General features: G+C 39.6%; 1 protein-coding gene across 2 annotated transcripts in view; it reads right to left on the reverse strand.

The window, feature by feature from the left end:
* WLS (wntless Wnt ligand secretion mediator) overlaps positions 1–16,631 on the reverse strand; it is a 174,977-nt gene that overhangs the window by 116,972 nt on the left and 41,374 nt on the right. The gene's annotated exons all lie outside the window — the stretch shown is intronic.

The raw sequence follows: 16,631 nt of genomic DNA on the forward strand, positions 1-16,631 counted from the left end.
GCATGGTTCGAATCCACCAGATGCTCTGCCAGGGAAGGAGGGACAATTTCCTCCTGTACCAGTCAGATCTGATTTGACGGTACACTCACACAAAAATAAAAAAAAAAATTTAAAAAATGATGCAGGGAGTATCAAGAGAAGATGGAAAAAGTACACACAGTCACTGTATCAGAAAGGATTCACTAAAGTATAAAAGGTACTTGTAATTGAGCATAAGTAATTTAGAAATATCAGCTATTATATTAGAAATATTCTTTAGGTAATTAAAGTTTTTAATTGTTGCTTTGTGTGCCACCAAGTAGACTATAAATTATCATGACACTATCTGTAAACAACAAATCTGAACCTTGCCCTAAACCTGCACCATCCTTATTGACTGATACGTGTGAGCCCACTGTTTCGGTCATTGTGTTAATCCATCTTGCTGAGAGTCGTCTTTTCTTCCATCCATCCTTTAGCTTTCTCAACATGATGGCTCTTCCCAAGGAGTGGCCTCTCCTGACATGTCCAATGTACCTGAGACAGACTTTCCCTATATCTTTGTCTCTAAGCGGCAATCTGGTTGTCCATCGTCCAAGTTTGCTCTTTTGGAAGTCTATGGGATATTCACTGTTCTTTGTCAACATCACAATTCAAGGGAACCTATTATTTCTCTTTCATTCATTTTTAAAATTCGCTGTCCAGTTTGCAAATTCATAGGAAGCAACTGAAAATCCAATGACTTGGATTAGGCACAGTCTGATGATATACTTGTGGGGAGGTGAACTGATAAAGTAGTCTGCTGGATAAAGCAGTAGATTGAATCTACTAGCTGCTCGGTAACAGAAAGATGGGCAAGTTTCTTCTGTGTGGTTTTACAACCTCCAAAAACCTACTAGAATATCAGTTATGAGTTGGTTCCCACTCAAGGACAATGAGTTTGAGATTTAAAAATTTTTAATTAGTGGCTGCCAAATAGTAACTTAATTTAACCATTCTCATGACCAGTCATTGGAGAGGGATGTCATGCCTGAGAGGGTGAAGAGACAGCACAAGAGATGAAGACCCTCGATGAGATGGATTGATTCCGTGACTTAGGTAATAGTGGTAGGTAGGTCAGAGAAGATTGCACAGGATAGAGCAGGGTTTAGGACTATTGTACATAGGGTCACTATGAATCACGGGCAACTCAATGGCACATGACAACAACAATATGTTGGTTTGTAAAGACTATTATTGTGACCCCGTGTACATTAGCTTTGAACCCTGCCCCATCTTTAGCCAATCTCATCATCTCTGACTCACCTAATCCCATTTCTCCCATCACTGAATCAGTCCATCTCATCCTGCTGCCCCTCCACCCTTCCAAGCATGATGTTGCTCTCCCAGGGTTTGTCCCTCCTGACCACATGCCCAAAGCATGTGAGATAAAAATGTCAAAATCCTAGCCTCCAAGGAAAAACTTTATTTCACCCTCTCCAAGATAGATTTATTTGTTTTCTGTGTGATCCTTGGTATGTTCAGGACTCGTCTCCAGCATCACAACTCACAGGCATCAATTTTTCTTCCTTTATCTTTGGTCATTGTCCAGCTCTCTGATGCCTATCAAGTAACTGCAAAGACCATGGCCTGGATCAGGTGTACCTTAATCTCCAGAATGACATCATTGCTCTTCAGTTCTCTGGAGAGGCCCCCATTACAAAGACATCATCATCATAAAAAATTATTATTATTATTCCAGTATCTTTTTGTTATTGTTAATAACATATCCTAACTTTTCTCTCTCTTTGAGCTATTTTTATAATTTCATATTTTAAATATTTAAGTACCTCATGCTTATAGAATTTCTTTGTTATGAGGTGAGACTCTTGTTTTATTTATTTCTTCAATATTTAAATTACTGTTATTGAACAGATTGGTCTCTCTCGCTGAGTTGTGGCATCACTTTTATATGCATAATATTTCTGTTCACATGAATAAGCCTTCCAGTCTCAAAAAAGCTTTTGTATAACTTAAAAACATGACAATGACTCCAAATAATGTACTTCATTCTATGGATTCAGCTATCAGCTCATGGATCAGCACAACATCCTTTCAAATGCTGTAAATTGGTGGTTTCAATTAGTATCCATCAGAGTAATTTGCCTCCTCCAATGTATTTCAATTACTTGTTATGCATCAGAAAGCTGGACAATGACTAGGGATGACAGAATGGGAATTGATGCCTTTGAGCTTTGGTGCTGGAGAAGATTACTGAATATACCATGGCCTGCTAGGAGGACAAACAGATTCATCCTAGAAAGCATAAAACCAGGCTGTTCCTTGGAGGCAAGGATTCTGAAGCTTTGTCTGACATACTTTGGGCATGTTACAAGGAGGGACCAGTCCTTGTAGAGTGACATCATGCTTGGGAGGCTGGAGGGACAGAAAAAGAGAGGAAAACCTTTGATGAGATGGATTGATTCAGTGTCTGGGGTAATGGAAGTTGGTGTGTCAGAGACAATAAGATTGGCACAGGATAGACCAGGGTTTAGGGCTTTTATACATAAGGTCACTATGAGTCACAGGTGACTAAATGGCACATAACAACAATAATGTATTTCAGGGGTCATATAGTAGGTAAGAATTTTGCTGCCAAACCAAAGGTACAAATCCACCAGCTGCTCTGAGGAATAAAGAGGGGCAAACTCCTTCCATGCAATTTGCAGCTTCTGAAAACCCACTGGAGAGTTCTAACTTGATGCTAGTCCAGTTAATCTATTTCACTGTACATACCTATGTTGATTTTTTTATGTTACATTAAATCGATAAATCAGTTTGAGTGGAATCAGCATATTTTCCCAGTATTTCATTTTCCCAAAGCGACTGCCTCTTCATTAACAGGAATCTATTTTTACCTCTGACATTTTTCTTAGTTTTCTTCTTGGAGGCATTGCCAGTGCAACATATTTTTATAACATATTTATAAAACTGTGCTCTGAAAGTTAGCAGTGAAAGGAAAACATTTTCAATTATATCTACTTATATGTTAAAAATATACTTAATTCTGTGCATATAATATATAGAAAACTATGCTTATATACCTGTCCTGAGGAAAAAAAAATGTCATTTAATAGTGATCAGCTAGTAACTAAAGGAATATGTAAAGCAAAGGGAAAGTCATCTAAGAGGCAAAAGTGTTTATTATGAATATTCTGACCTATTTCTTAAACTCAAACACACTTCTTAAAAATTTTCCTCCTTAAATATCTACTGTAATGTTAAAGTTTGAAGATATTATCAATATATAGATATCTAGTGAAATGCTACATTTCTAGAACATACCAGAAACCTCAGCACCACTGAACTCTAGCTGAAAGCCATTCAGTGTAGTATCCTGAACTCTACCAGGCAGTCACCACTAATCCACTCTAAAGAAGCTTTTTCTTAAAAATTCAGACCCGTGTCATTGAGACATTCACATCTAATTCATCCAAAACCAGACACCTGGTTTATTGTTAAGACTATGAGCCAATCTAACTTTGATGGTCCTGATTCAGTTAAATTGCCCATCATTATTAGAGAGACGAAAAAATGGTACATTTTACCGAAACCCTTTCAATGTGATTAGAGGAATACATAGTGAAGATGAGAGTCATAAATTTTCTTTTTGGCTAACATGCTCACTTGTGAAAAATAGTCACTCCATCTTTGAAACTTCTTTTCTTCCAAAGGGAACCCAAACTTTTCCTTCCTTTCTTTCCTTTTGAACAGCAAGTCTCTTACTCCTCAGCTCAAAATGAAAAATAACTTGCTGAGCTCCTCTGCTAAGCTCCAAAACCACATTCCAAACTTAATAACAGAGAGGCTGAGCACTTTAGGGGCACAAAGGCTCAGTGTGCATTTATAATGGGCACAGCAAACGCCTGCCTTTGTAGATGCCTGCATTATTTTTGTCCTTTCATTAGTGTTTCTAGCAAAGAGAAAAAAATGCCAAGAATACTAATATTTTTGTAAATATCACAGCAATGCACGAGGAGAAGCTTCAATAACATCTCAAGCTGTACTACCAGAATTGCACACATTATTTTCACTTAAAGAAATCAATCCTCTCATGCTGAATATCTTTTGCATAACTTCAAAACCTGAAGATAATGTAATGTTGTTCTCTAGTGTTCAAAAGTCAAAATGCTTGCAAAGTTTGAGAAAGCAAATAGACAACATGATATTTGAACAGTTAATGTTCCTCCAATTACACAGCTGCAGACAACTTTTTATACTCCACATAAACAATCAAATGTGAATTGCCACTTGTTTCTTTATATGGAAAGTGTATCAAAGTTAACTAAAGGCAAAGCTTACAGTTAACACCTGGCTGTCTAGCATGAAGATGTTTTTATTAGCTGTCACTAAAATTATGACTACACAGAGCATAAAGCTTCTAGAATAAAAAAAGCTTTCATTCTCTCTCTTTTTTTTAAATAAAAAAAGGTAAAAGGAGTCTTAGTATAAGGAAGAACAAAATAGATGAACTTTAAATTCTCTGCAACCTTTGATCCAACCACAATTACCGAGCTGACAGGTAAATGCAATGAAGGCCCCACTTAGTCACCAGCGTGGTTCTAGGGATTAATAATAGAGTTTGTGTACTTAAGAAGGGGCTGGGTGGATTCAGGTCAACAAATTGAGTCATGTTTATTCAGGTGAAAGCTAAAAATAACTCCTCCTCAGTATTCCTAACATAGTAATGCAGTATCACCCGATGGCCTACATGTATTACAAAGTCCCTCTAACCCATCTTGGAAAGATAAGCAGTTCGAACCCACCAGCCACTCTGTAGGAGAGAAGACCAATCAATCTAATTCTATAAAGATTTCAGTCTAAGAGTTAACTCTGTTCAATCCTATCTTCTGGATAGCATATACCACCACTACTACTCATTGGTAGGGAGTTCTGATAGCTTAGTGGTAAGGATTTTCACTACCCATCCAAAGGCAAGCAGCTTAAATCCATCAGTGTCTCTGTGAGAAAAAGATGGGCAACCACCTCCCATGCAACTTACAGCCTCTGAAAACCAACTGGAGGGTCAGCGAGGAGTCAGGTGCTACTTGATGGCACATTTCAACAACAACTACCTATCTGTACATTTGTTAAAACTAATGGGTCAAATCTCATTATAACTTAGTAGACAGAGCAATGGCCAAAAATTAACATGCAACAGTCACAATAAACTGGCTGACTTGTGGTAGGGAAAGCCAGTTTTTAGTGTACATACAGAAATTATAAAAATCATGGGCCATTTCATATTGAACTAGTATTTCATATTGTAAATACTAGTTAGTCTTTATTTTAGTTCTCTAAAACATTGGCTTTTTCTCTTTTCTTTAACTGAACTTCAATACAAACATTTTGGCATCTTCCTCTCTAATCTACCCACCAAAACCAAGCCTATTAGCACCAAATGAATTCCAACTCAGCAATCCTACAGGACAGGGTAAAGAAGCCCTGTAGGATTCCCAAGGCTGTAAATCTAAAGTGTTCCTGATCCAGGCCATGGATCTTCATCAGAGAGCTGGACAATGACTAAGGATGACAGAAGAAGAATCGATGTCTTTGAATGGCGGTGCTGTCTTTAACATACCATGGACCACTGAGAAAACAAATAAATCTTAGAGAGGGTGAAACCAAGTTTCTCCTTGGAGGCTAGGATTTTGAAGCTCTGTCTCACATATTTGGGCACATGGGCAGCAGAGCCCAGTCCTTGGGGAAAGACATTATGCTTGAAAGGGTAGAGGGACAGCAGAAGAGGAAGACCCTGGATGAGATGGATCAATACAATAACTGGGGCAATAGTGGTAGGTGTGTCAGAGTCCATTAGACTATCTCAGGAGAGGGCAGGCTTCAGAGCTGTTGTATATATAGGGTCGCTATGAATTACAGGAAACTTGACAGCATATTACAACAACAACAGCAAATCTTTTCAGAAGCAGACTAGAACCTTTTTCCTCTAACAGAGTAGCTTGGGGGTTTGAACTGCTGCCATTGTAGTTAGCTTTCTAGCACTTTAACCATTGCCTCACCAGGGCTTACTTCCTATCTACTATAGTGTACATGAATTATGAAATGTGACATATCAGATTTCATTTTAGAATTAAATGAAATAGTATGACTTCTCATAAATCCAGTTGTAAAGAGCTGTACAAACAAAAATGAAAGCCTCCTTGGGAACTTAGTGGTCTCTCAATTGAATGTTATTGTTAAGTGTCATCAAATTGGAACAGACTCAGAGGCTGTAAATCGCACAAGAGGAGAGTTCCCATTTTTCTCCCTTAGCGTTACAAGTGGATTACAAGTGTGTACCTTTGGCTGGCAGTGCAACTCCTTACCCACTAGGCCACCAGAGCTCCCTGTCAACTGAATACAATACACTCACTCTTTGCTGGTAAGTTGGAACTGACCCACAGCTGACCCTTGATTGAGTTTCTGGAGCTGTAAATGGCACAGGAAGAAACTGCTCATCTTCCTCCCATGAAATGACTGACAAGTGCAAACCACCAGAGTTACGAGTCCTTTATAGTAGCAGTGCAACTTCCCTGAGATACACATTATACAGGAGGAGATGGCTGATCTTTATCCTCCCCTTTTAGTTGGCAGAAATTGAATTACACCACCAGAGCCCTCTGAAGCTGACACTATATTCAACTAATATATTGTGCATCTACTATGTGCCAGGCACACTGGCTAGGTGGAATCAACCTGACAGAAACCAGCCGCATGCGATGTACAGTTGACAAGGAAAAATGAACATCAATAAGTAATTACTGGAAGCATTCGTTATAACTGTGGCAAATGTTATATTTATTCTGAAGTTACCTAAAAAGGGGCAACAGCAGACTACTTGGGAGGTAAGAGCAATGAATTTACCTGGAATGAGACTGAAAATTGCAGTGGTCATTACAACATAACCACAAATAAAGAAAGAATGAACAGCTGAAGAGGTACTTCTTTTCGAGGAATATTCATAGGCTCCGGTCAGCTTCCTGTGATCTCATTTCAGATGGCTATCCAGCCTACAGTTGGCTATCCAGCCAACCACGACCAGCTGTCATGCTCCAAGTTGAGTCAACAGCAAATCATTAGCTCCCACTCCCTCCAGAACCTATAATTAAAGAGTTGGCCAGAGATACGAGACTTGGTTGCCTCCTAGAAAAGTTGAACTAAAACTGAAAATGTTAATATGACACATGGTCTCCACTGAGGCCAAAAGAGACTCTTTATTTCTTCTTCATTATGACTAGTGAGGAGTCCTTTAGCAACAACCTGGGAGCATTACTACGATGGGGTACTGTGTAAATGAGGAGAGAAAGCAGCAGGCCCAGGCCCTGAATTGCTCACTGTCTGAAGAGGGAGCTGACAAGTTGGTGAAGAATTACATCCAGACTAGGAGCTGCTCTGGTGGGGTTTTGCACAGGATGCTGCTTCTTCGGGAGTACAAAGGGCTGGAGTGGTTGCTTATGAGACCTGAGCTTAGCCTTGAAAGAGCAGATTTTTAACCAGGGTAGAAATGGGAAAAGTAAGGGATAAAGGCTTTGAGGAAGAACAGATGCTGGGCTGTAGAATACCTAGAAAACGACATTTCCTACAGATGACTGACTGTGTTTCAGCAAGAGATTTTAAAAGCAAGAACTTGACAGGTGAGTATGCAGCACTTCTCTCCTGCCTTTGCCTCTCAAGTTCCCCAGTCAGTGAAGTAATTCTGCAGGGCTGGCTTGGCTTCTACTCTAAGTAATTCTCTGCTCCACTCAAGAAAACTCCAACCAGATGACAAGCCGATTCAGATTCACAGTGATGCATGTGAGTCAGAGTAGAACTGGGCTCTCGCAGTTTTTCAGTTGGGTTGGGTTTTGGGAAGAAGGTTGTATGTTTCTTCTCAGGTGCCTCTGAGAGCACTCAAACAAAACTTAGCACCCAGGGCCTCCACCTCCATCCTGCAGAGAAACATGGGAGACACACAAACAAAAAGACAAAAAGAAAACAAAACACCGAAACCAAAACGGTGGTGGCGGAGTTCATGCTGCTCCCGTGTGTCAGAGAGTGACTATGCTCCGTGTAGTTTTCGATGTCGGATTTCTTCTTTCAAGATACTGATGGGTAGACTCAAATCCCTTAACTTCCAGTTAATAACTGAGTGGGTTAAGTGAGTTAACTATCTGTACCACTAAGAGATAGGAAGAACTAATAAAATCAGCTGGTGATCCAGTGTATTTCATGTTGGGGCTACTAACCAGTAGGCCAAAGATTTGAACCCACCAGCCACTCAGTGGGAGACAGATGGACAGTCTCCTCTCATAAAGATTTACAGCCTCAAAAACACAATAGCAGGTCCCTGTGAATGGACTAGATATGGCAATGGGGTTTGGGGGTTTTGTTGTTATTTCTTCCTTTTCTGTTGTTGCTGTTATTGATATAGGGCCAACAGATAACAATACATTTGTATTTGGGGAAAAGCTTCCTTTTATGACCCTTATCTGTCTCCCACTAAGTCACAAGACCAGACTTGAGACTTGCTGAGAGAAGGGGGAGCAGGAGGGCAGGCAGGGTGGGAAGCAAGTAGCCCCACCTACTATTCCCAAAACAGGGCCTCCAAAGTGCCTTTGAAGTCTCAATCATCAGGTAATAACCTTCACCTAAATTAGAGGAAGAATGTCTGCCTTGCAACAAAGATGATATTTAAAGATTAGTCTGCTGCTGCAGGCTACGTGGGGAAGGAATGTGGAGACCAGTTAAAAGGGAATTCATGTTTACAAGCATTAATAATTGGGACCCTTCACTTGCCACAGAAAATGATTTTAAGGGAAAAAGGGCCAAGATTTCAGAAATATATCGGAGAATTTTGTTTTTACCACAACATTTAGCAAACACAACTGGCAACAAAACAGGACCATATTACATTGGCTTTAAAAGCTTACACGCAAAAAAAAAAAAAAAAAAGCTTACACGCAATTGTTAGCTGACACTTTTTCCTCTTGATTTAGGAGAAAGGCGAAAAACTTCTAAATTTTTTTAAATTAACATCAGCTTTTAGAAAAGTTTTAGACTTCAGAAAAATTGTGAAAATAGTAGAGGCCTACATTCAATTTTAACTTGTAATACCTAGTCTTCATTACAGATCAGTTTTTTGTTTTGTTTTTTAATTCGTTATCCTCCTTTCTATCCCAGTTAATGAATGTTTGGTGTTTTTATATATAGCTTTGTAATTTCACTCATTTATTCTCCACTATAAGATATTTATGACTCTTGGAAAGTATTGAACTTTATTTAAAAAATCTCGATACTGTTTAAGAGGTATAGAATTAAGGTTTCAGGAAGCGCTAAAATGCATTTGGCCTTTATTGGTATTTACAAAAATATTCAACCAAACTAAAATCAATGTTATCAAGTTGATTCCAACTCACAACTTTCTACCAGGTCATCTAGGATGGAAATCTTAACCGAAGACTCCCCATTTTTCTCCTGTGCAGTGACCAGCAGCCTGACACCTCATACATTATGCCACCAGGACACTATACTTACAAAAGTAGAGAAGATAGACAATTGCCTTTATCATTTAAACCTCTACAACTTTTTATCTGCAATGCATAACTCAATTTCCATTTCCTTTTATAATATTTATAATAATGGGCACAATATCCATTGCTTTTCTAAAGGATATTTTATAAGAAATTGATTTAAAAATGACACGCCCAAAATGCTGCTAAGCTTTGTCCATTTGAATGGTTGTGCTTCCCTTAATAAGAATGCCTTTAAAAAAATGTATGGGAAATTTAGGCCCTTGGCTAATTCCAAGGTTTACTTGGAATTTTTTTTTACGTGAACAGAAAGTGAAGGGGTGGGAAGGAAGGGAACATAGTTGGAAGAAACCACGGAAACCAGATTCATTCCTCTTATTTATAGAACAATAATTTTTATTCAATTGTACGCAAAGCACTCATTCAACATAAAAGAACGCCTTTAAACTTAAAAACTGGTTTTTAAACATATTAGATTGAATTCCCTTATTCAGAGATTGCATGTATCTTTCTCAAACTCAGAAGCCTCTCTTGGTTAGTTCTGGTCAAAGGTAACTGGTGGAATACACATGTATATGACTTATATAGCCAGATCACACCATCAGGTTGAGTTGTGTGGTCTCAGACAATTAGCACTTTCCCCAACCATTTGTGCTTACTATTCATTCAAAGTCCTAAAAACAAACAAACAAACAAACAAAAAAGCATCTGTATCTACCATAGCATGTATCTACATTTAAGAATGCCTCATCCTAATGACTGTGTCAAAACTTTCAGCTGAAAGTAAAAAAGTGCAAATATTTATGCTGAACCGACTCAGTGCTTCAGCATTAACTGGCTTAGTCTGTTAATTCCTTCACTGCACGGGCTCTGAAATGACAATGGTCAGGCACTCATTCAGCCTCTGCCACTTACTTTGAAGATTAAATTCTTCTCTATTCCAAACTCTACTAGATTATTAAATGAAAGATTATTTTGCAATCCCGTCTCAATTACTGGAGCATAAAGATTGGGCTGACAGGGCCTAGAGAAAGGGGGTAAGGATTTTTTTTTAATTATCACAGTTATGTTCTCCTGCATGTATGTACTTTTAAGTGAAATGTAATTTATTCTAGGCAGTAGTTTTCAGTAAGTAGTTAATTATGCCAACATCTGTTCATGGAAAGCTAAATTTTTAAACACAACATCCGTGCTACAACCATGAAAACATGCAAACACAAACACATACATCACATAATAATTTATACTCTGAGCACATGCACACACACAAATCAAGCACTTACTTTAACACAGACCCTAAACCATAAACTTGTGAATACATGATGCAGACTTTTTGACAGCAATGTCTCAGAATTTGTAGCAAATACTTGTGTACATTCACTCTGACTCTATACTGGAAAATAGAATATGTTTTCAGCTTTGGCAGATTTGGAGGATTTTGAATGCTTGGCCTACAACCTCAATTGTTCTGGAGCCAACAATGTAGCAGCTTTGAAGAATAGAAGAATGACTTTCTATTTGTCAGAATCTACACAGCAAACAAGCAGTGCACTTGGCTTACATTCCTTGCCTGGCTTGAATCCCATGGAATTGAGGAGCAGAGGAACCCAGAGGGGAAAAAAGAATTAAGAGTGCTTCAGGACACAGAGCCAAACTCTTACATAGTATTTGAAATGCTGTGGTAAACACAAAATTATTTTAGGCCCAAGATTGGTGCCAGTTTAAAAAAAATAATAATAAAAGCCACATAAAGGACCCTGTCAGAGATTTAGCACATAAAATGTGCCAGTCATTAGACATGCTAATTGGAGGAACATCCAGCGGTCTGAATTGGGATGAGAGAACTGACCCTTGCCTCTGGTGACTGGTAGCTAAATCAAGAGGCCTGACAGAAGTACACTAGTCCGCAGTTCTAAGTTCTAGCTATGGAAAATGCCTACAATGAATGTTTCTCTCTTCTTTCTAGAAATATTCAAAACAGCAAAAGCTAAATACCCATGAAGCAAACACGAAAGACATCCACAGGGAAAAAAAAATAAAATGGCTTTATCTGTTGATGCTTTGCCCATTATTTGGTCAACTAGTCAGTGGGGATAAAGTTTTGACTTGGTACCAGGGCTTCAAAATCAGCAACCTGTCAGCCAAAAGGTTGTGGAACACTGCCAAGACCACCTATGGAAAGTGAATTATAGCATCTTATAATTTACTACCTTGGGCTATGATCTCATAAACCCAGCACAGGGGGCCAACCAGCTCTTGTGTGGGAAATCTCCCCAAACCCCAGTGGAGGCCCCAAGCGGCTGTGGCTGAGCTGAGGGGCCAGAGGTGATAACAGGTACACTAGTGCCTCTATTTTCTAAGTGAACTCCCCACTGGTAAACTTTTGCTTTGGAACTTCAGAGTAAGAAAGCCCCAAAGTGAAATCCAGGAGAAAGCAGGTGCTTTGTTCTAAAACAGCTGTTACTATCCTAGAAACTTCAGGTACATAACCACTATTCTCGACATACAGTATTTCGATATCACAGCTGTCTTACTTTTATCAGCATGATTACTGATGTTAATAATCAACATGGATAATAGTGAATGTGTGTATCATAGAGTAAGCTCAAACACATAGACCTTCTAATGATCAAACATATAAACTGATGAAGTTGTTATAAGTGAACCCATTGTACAGGTCAGGAGACTAGTGAGACAGAACTAGGACTTCAGCGCAGGTCTGACTTCACATCCAGTGCTCATTCCAGCACAGCACACTGCCTCCCCAGCAAACAGGTAAATAAACAATGGGAAAAGTGACTCAGGAATGAGTTTTCCACCCATGGAACCAGTCAGGAAGTGGCAGAATAGATAGGAACCCAAACTAAAGAATAAGTTCTTCTCAGTCACACCAAAATGAAAGTCTCCTGTTGGCTCATGCAGGATGCTAACTACTCTGGATGGACGCTGGAGAAGCTGGCAGAAACCTGGATGCAGCAGTTTACTTCTCCTCCCTTCTGACCAGCTTTAAGGAAAGAGATAGATGTCGTTAAAGGAATGAGCTGTTCTGAATGGTAAATTTAAAAGAGGTCGGTTAGTGACATTTTCTGGAATTTCACCAATGTGAGAAATAAAGATATCCTTTTCACTGATTATACAAATAAAAGGTAAGTTCTTTATAATTTGTGAAAGGTTTTCCTAGAATTTTGGACCGAGGGAAAGTTTAAAGGTAACTGCAGTTTTAACATTCACAGTCTTAGGAATTTGTTGTTGTTATGTGCCGTCAAGTCACCTGTGGCTCATTGCGACCCTATGTATAACTGCTCTGAAGCCTGTCCTGTCCTAAGCCAGTCTGACTCTGACCCACTCACCTACATTGTCCTAGTTACTGTATCAATCCATCTCATCTGGGATCTTCCTCTCTTGCACTGTTCCTCAACCCTTCTGAGCATGATATGTCCCTTTCCAAGGATCTCCTGGCCGCATGCCCAAAGTATGTGAGAGCTATAAAATCCTAGCCTCCAAAGAGGATCTTGATTTCACCCTCTCCAAGAGAGACATATTTGTTTTCTTAGTGGTCCACGGTATGTTCAAGACTCTTCTCCATCACCACTCAAAGTTATCAATTCTTCTTTTGTGATCCTTAGTCATTGTCCAGCTCTATGATCCATAGCAAGTATTGCGAAGGCCATGGCATGGATCAGGAACATCTTAGTCTCCAGACTGACACAGTTGTTTCTCAGTACCTTGGAAAGGTCCCTGACAGCAGATTTACCTAATGCAATATATTTTTTATTTCCTGACTGCTGGTGCCAAGAATGTTGCCTGTGTAACTATTAACAATCTCAGTCTCTCCTCCATCTATCATGGTGCTGTCCATTGGCCCAGTGGTGAGAATCTTTGTCTTCTTGATGTTCAGCTTCAATCCAAATCAAATCAAATTAAGTATAATCACTAGAAAAATATCTTATTATTTTCATTAGCTTTAGGTGCTATTCAAGTTTCACATCTTTCATTCATTGTACAAGGACTTCTGGTGGTGGAATTGATAAGACGTAGTACTGCCAACTCAAAAATAAACAGATCAAACTCACCAGCTGTCCAGTGGGAGGACAGGACATGCCTTCTTATGTCTTATAGCCTTTAAAAACCCACTGTCAGGTCAGCTATGAGTTTTTTTAATGTGCCAGGAAGGAGTTCTGTGGCCTATTGAGTCTATTGAGCCTATTGTCAACCTAAGGACAGGTGGTTCGACTCTACCAGCTGCTTCAAAGGAGAAGGATAGGCAATCTCCTCTTGTGCAATATTTATAATATTGCCCTCCTGGGTCTTTATGTCATAACACACCCATTAAATTTGGCTTATATTTTCTAACTAAACTTTTTATCATATACTAAATGGACAATATTTTTAAATGCTAGAGTAGATTAGAAGGCCTGCCTATACCAATGTACTTGTTGTTGTTAGGTGCCATCGAGTCGAGTATGACTCATAGAGACCCTATGAACAATAGCTCTGAGCCCTGTTCCATCCTCACACTTCCTAACACACAAAAACCCATTGCAGGGAGCTCTGGTGGCCTAGTGGCAAGACGTTTCACTGCAATCCCAGAGGTACACGGTTCAATTCCACCAGATGCTCTGCTGGAGAAGGAGGGGGCAATCTCCTCCTGTACCAGTCAGATCTGATTTGATGGTACACATAAAAATAATACAATATAAAAAATATTTTTTTAAGCCCCATTGCAGCAGTCACCATGTCAATCCACCTGGTTAAGGGTCTTCCTCTCCTTCACTGACCCTCCACCCTTCCCAGCATCATGTCCCTCTCAAAGGAATAGCCCCTCCTAACAACATGCCCAAAGTATTTGAGGCAAAGGCTCATTATTCTTGCCTCCACAGGGTACTCTAGCGTCTGCGCCTTCTCCAAGACATGTCCATTTATTCTCTTGGGCATCCCTGAGTTCAGTGCCCTTCTCCAACACCACAGCTTAAAGGCATCAATTCTTTTTCTGTCATCCTTATTCATTGTCCAGCTCTCAGATGGACAGCAAGTGATCAGAAAGACCATGGCCTGAATCAGATGCACCTTAGTCCTCAAACTGACATCATTACTCCTCAATAATTTGGAGAGGTCCCTAATGGCAGATTTTCCCAGTACAAAGCAGTCTCCTGAGTGCTGGTACCAAGGGTGTTAATTGTGGATCCAAGCAAGATAAAGCTAGTAAAATTTTCCATCTCCTCTCCATCTATCATGATGTTGCCTATCAGTCCAGGAGTAAAAATCTTTGTTTCCTTGACATAGAGATGCAATCCATACCGAAAGCTGCATTCCTTGATCTTCTGCAACAAGTGCTTGAGGTCCTCCCCACTTTCAGCAAGCAAGATTGTGTCATCTGCATAATACAAGTTATTGAGTCTTCCTCCAATTCTGCTGCCACACTCCACTTCATAGAGTCCAGCTTCTCAAGTATTTTTTTTTATTTTAACTTTTTTATCTTCTTAACCAATGCACTATTAAGGGTAATATTCTATATGGATTGAGCATAAAGCTATTAAGCTGAGCGAAACAAATCAATCACAGAAGAAAAAAGAAATTGCATGTTTTCATTTACATTGTTGTTACTGATATGTACCGTCAAGTCATTTGCAACTCATAGTGAACCTATGTACTATAGCCCTGAAACTTGCTCTATCCTGTGCCAAAATTATTGTCTCCGACACACCTGCCCTCATTACCACAGTCACTGAATCACTCAATCTCATCAAGAGTCTTCCTCTCTGGAGCTGTCTCTCCACACTTTCAAGTATGATGTCCATCTCCAAAGACTGGTCCCTCCTTGCAACATGCCCGAAGTCAGAAGAAGCCTAAGAATACTTGTCTCCAAAGTGCAGCCTGGTTTCACTCTTTCAAGGATGAACCTATTTGTTCTCCTGGCAGTCTCTGGTATATTCAATATTGTTCTCCAGCACCACAGCTCAAAGGCATCAACTCTCTTTCTATCATCCCTAGTCACTGTCCAGGTTTCTGATGCATAGCAAGTAATTGCCAAGACTCTGGCTTGGATCAGGCACTCCTTTTAGTCTCTAGACTGACATCATTGTTCTTCAGTACTTTAGAGAGGTTCCTGACAACAGACTTCCCAGTGCAATCTGTCTTTTGATGTCCTGGCTGCTGGTATAAGACTGCGGATTGTGGAGCCAAGCAAACTATAGCTCTTAACAATCTCAATCTTTTCACTATCTATCATAATGTTATCGATTGGCTCAGTGGTGAGAATCTTTGTTTTTTTGATGTTGAGCTTCAATCCATATTGAAAGCTGCAGTCCTTGACCTTCTGCAGCAAGAGCTTCAGGTCCTCTTGGTCCTCTTCAGTTTCAGTAAGCAGGGTTGTGTCACCTGTCATCACAAGTTGTTGATAAGTCTTCCTCAATCCTGATGCCACATTCCTCCTTGTTCAGCCTAGCCTCCTGGATGATCTGTTCTATATATATGGATTGAAAAGGTATGGAGACAGAATACATCCCTGGCAGACACTTTTCCAGATTTTGAAATGTGCAGTGCCTCCTTGCTCTGTTCTGAGGACTGCCTCCTGCTTCAAGTATAGGTTTTGCATAAGCACAATCAAGTGTTTTGGAATTCCCATTTTTCTCAGAGTTAGCCACAGTTTGTTGTGATTCACATATTTAGATGCCTTTGCATAATTAATGAAACACTGATAGACATTCCTCTGGTACTCTCTGCTTTCAGCCAAGATCCATCTAACATTAGCTATAATATCCCTAGTACCACGGCCTCTTCTAAACCCAGCCTGCACATCTGGCAGTTCTTTCTTGATGTGCTGTTCTAGTTGTTTATGGATAATTTTCAGCAGAATCTTGTTGCATATGATATTGTTTGATAATTTACACATTATGTTGGGTCACCTTCTTTGGAAAGGGAACAAATATAGATCTCTTTCAGTTAGTTGGCCTGGTGGTTGTCCTCCAGATTTCTTGGCACAATTTGGTGAGTGCATCTAGGGAAGCATCTGTTTGTTAAAACATGTTAATTGGTTTGCCATGAATTCCCAGGGCCTTGTGTTATGCCAATCATTTCAGGGTGGCTTGAACTTCTTCCTTCATC

The sequence above is a fragment of the Elephantulus edwardii genome, unplaced genomic scaffold (genome assembly GCF_000299155.1).
Source record: "Elephantulus edwardii isolate Elephantulus edwardi_28Jun2011 unplaced genomic scaffold, EleEdw1.0 scaffold00005, whole genome shotgun sequence".
Lineage (NCBI taxonomy): Eukaryota > Metazoa > Chordata > Mammalia > Macroscelidea > Macroscelididae > Elephantulus > Elephantulus edwardii.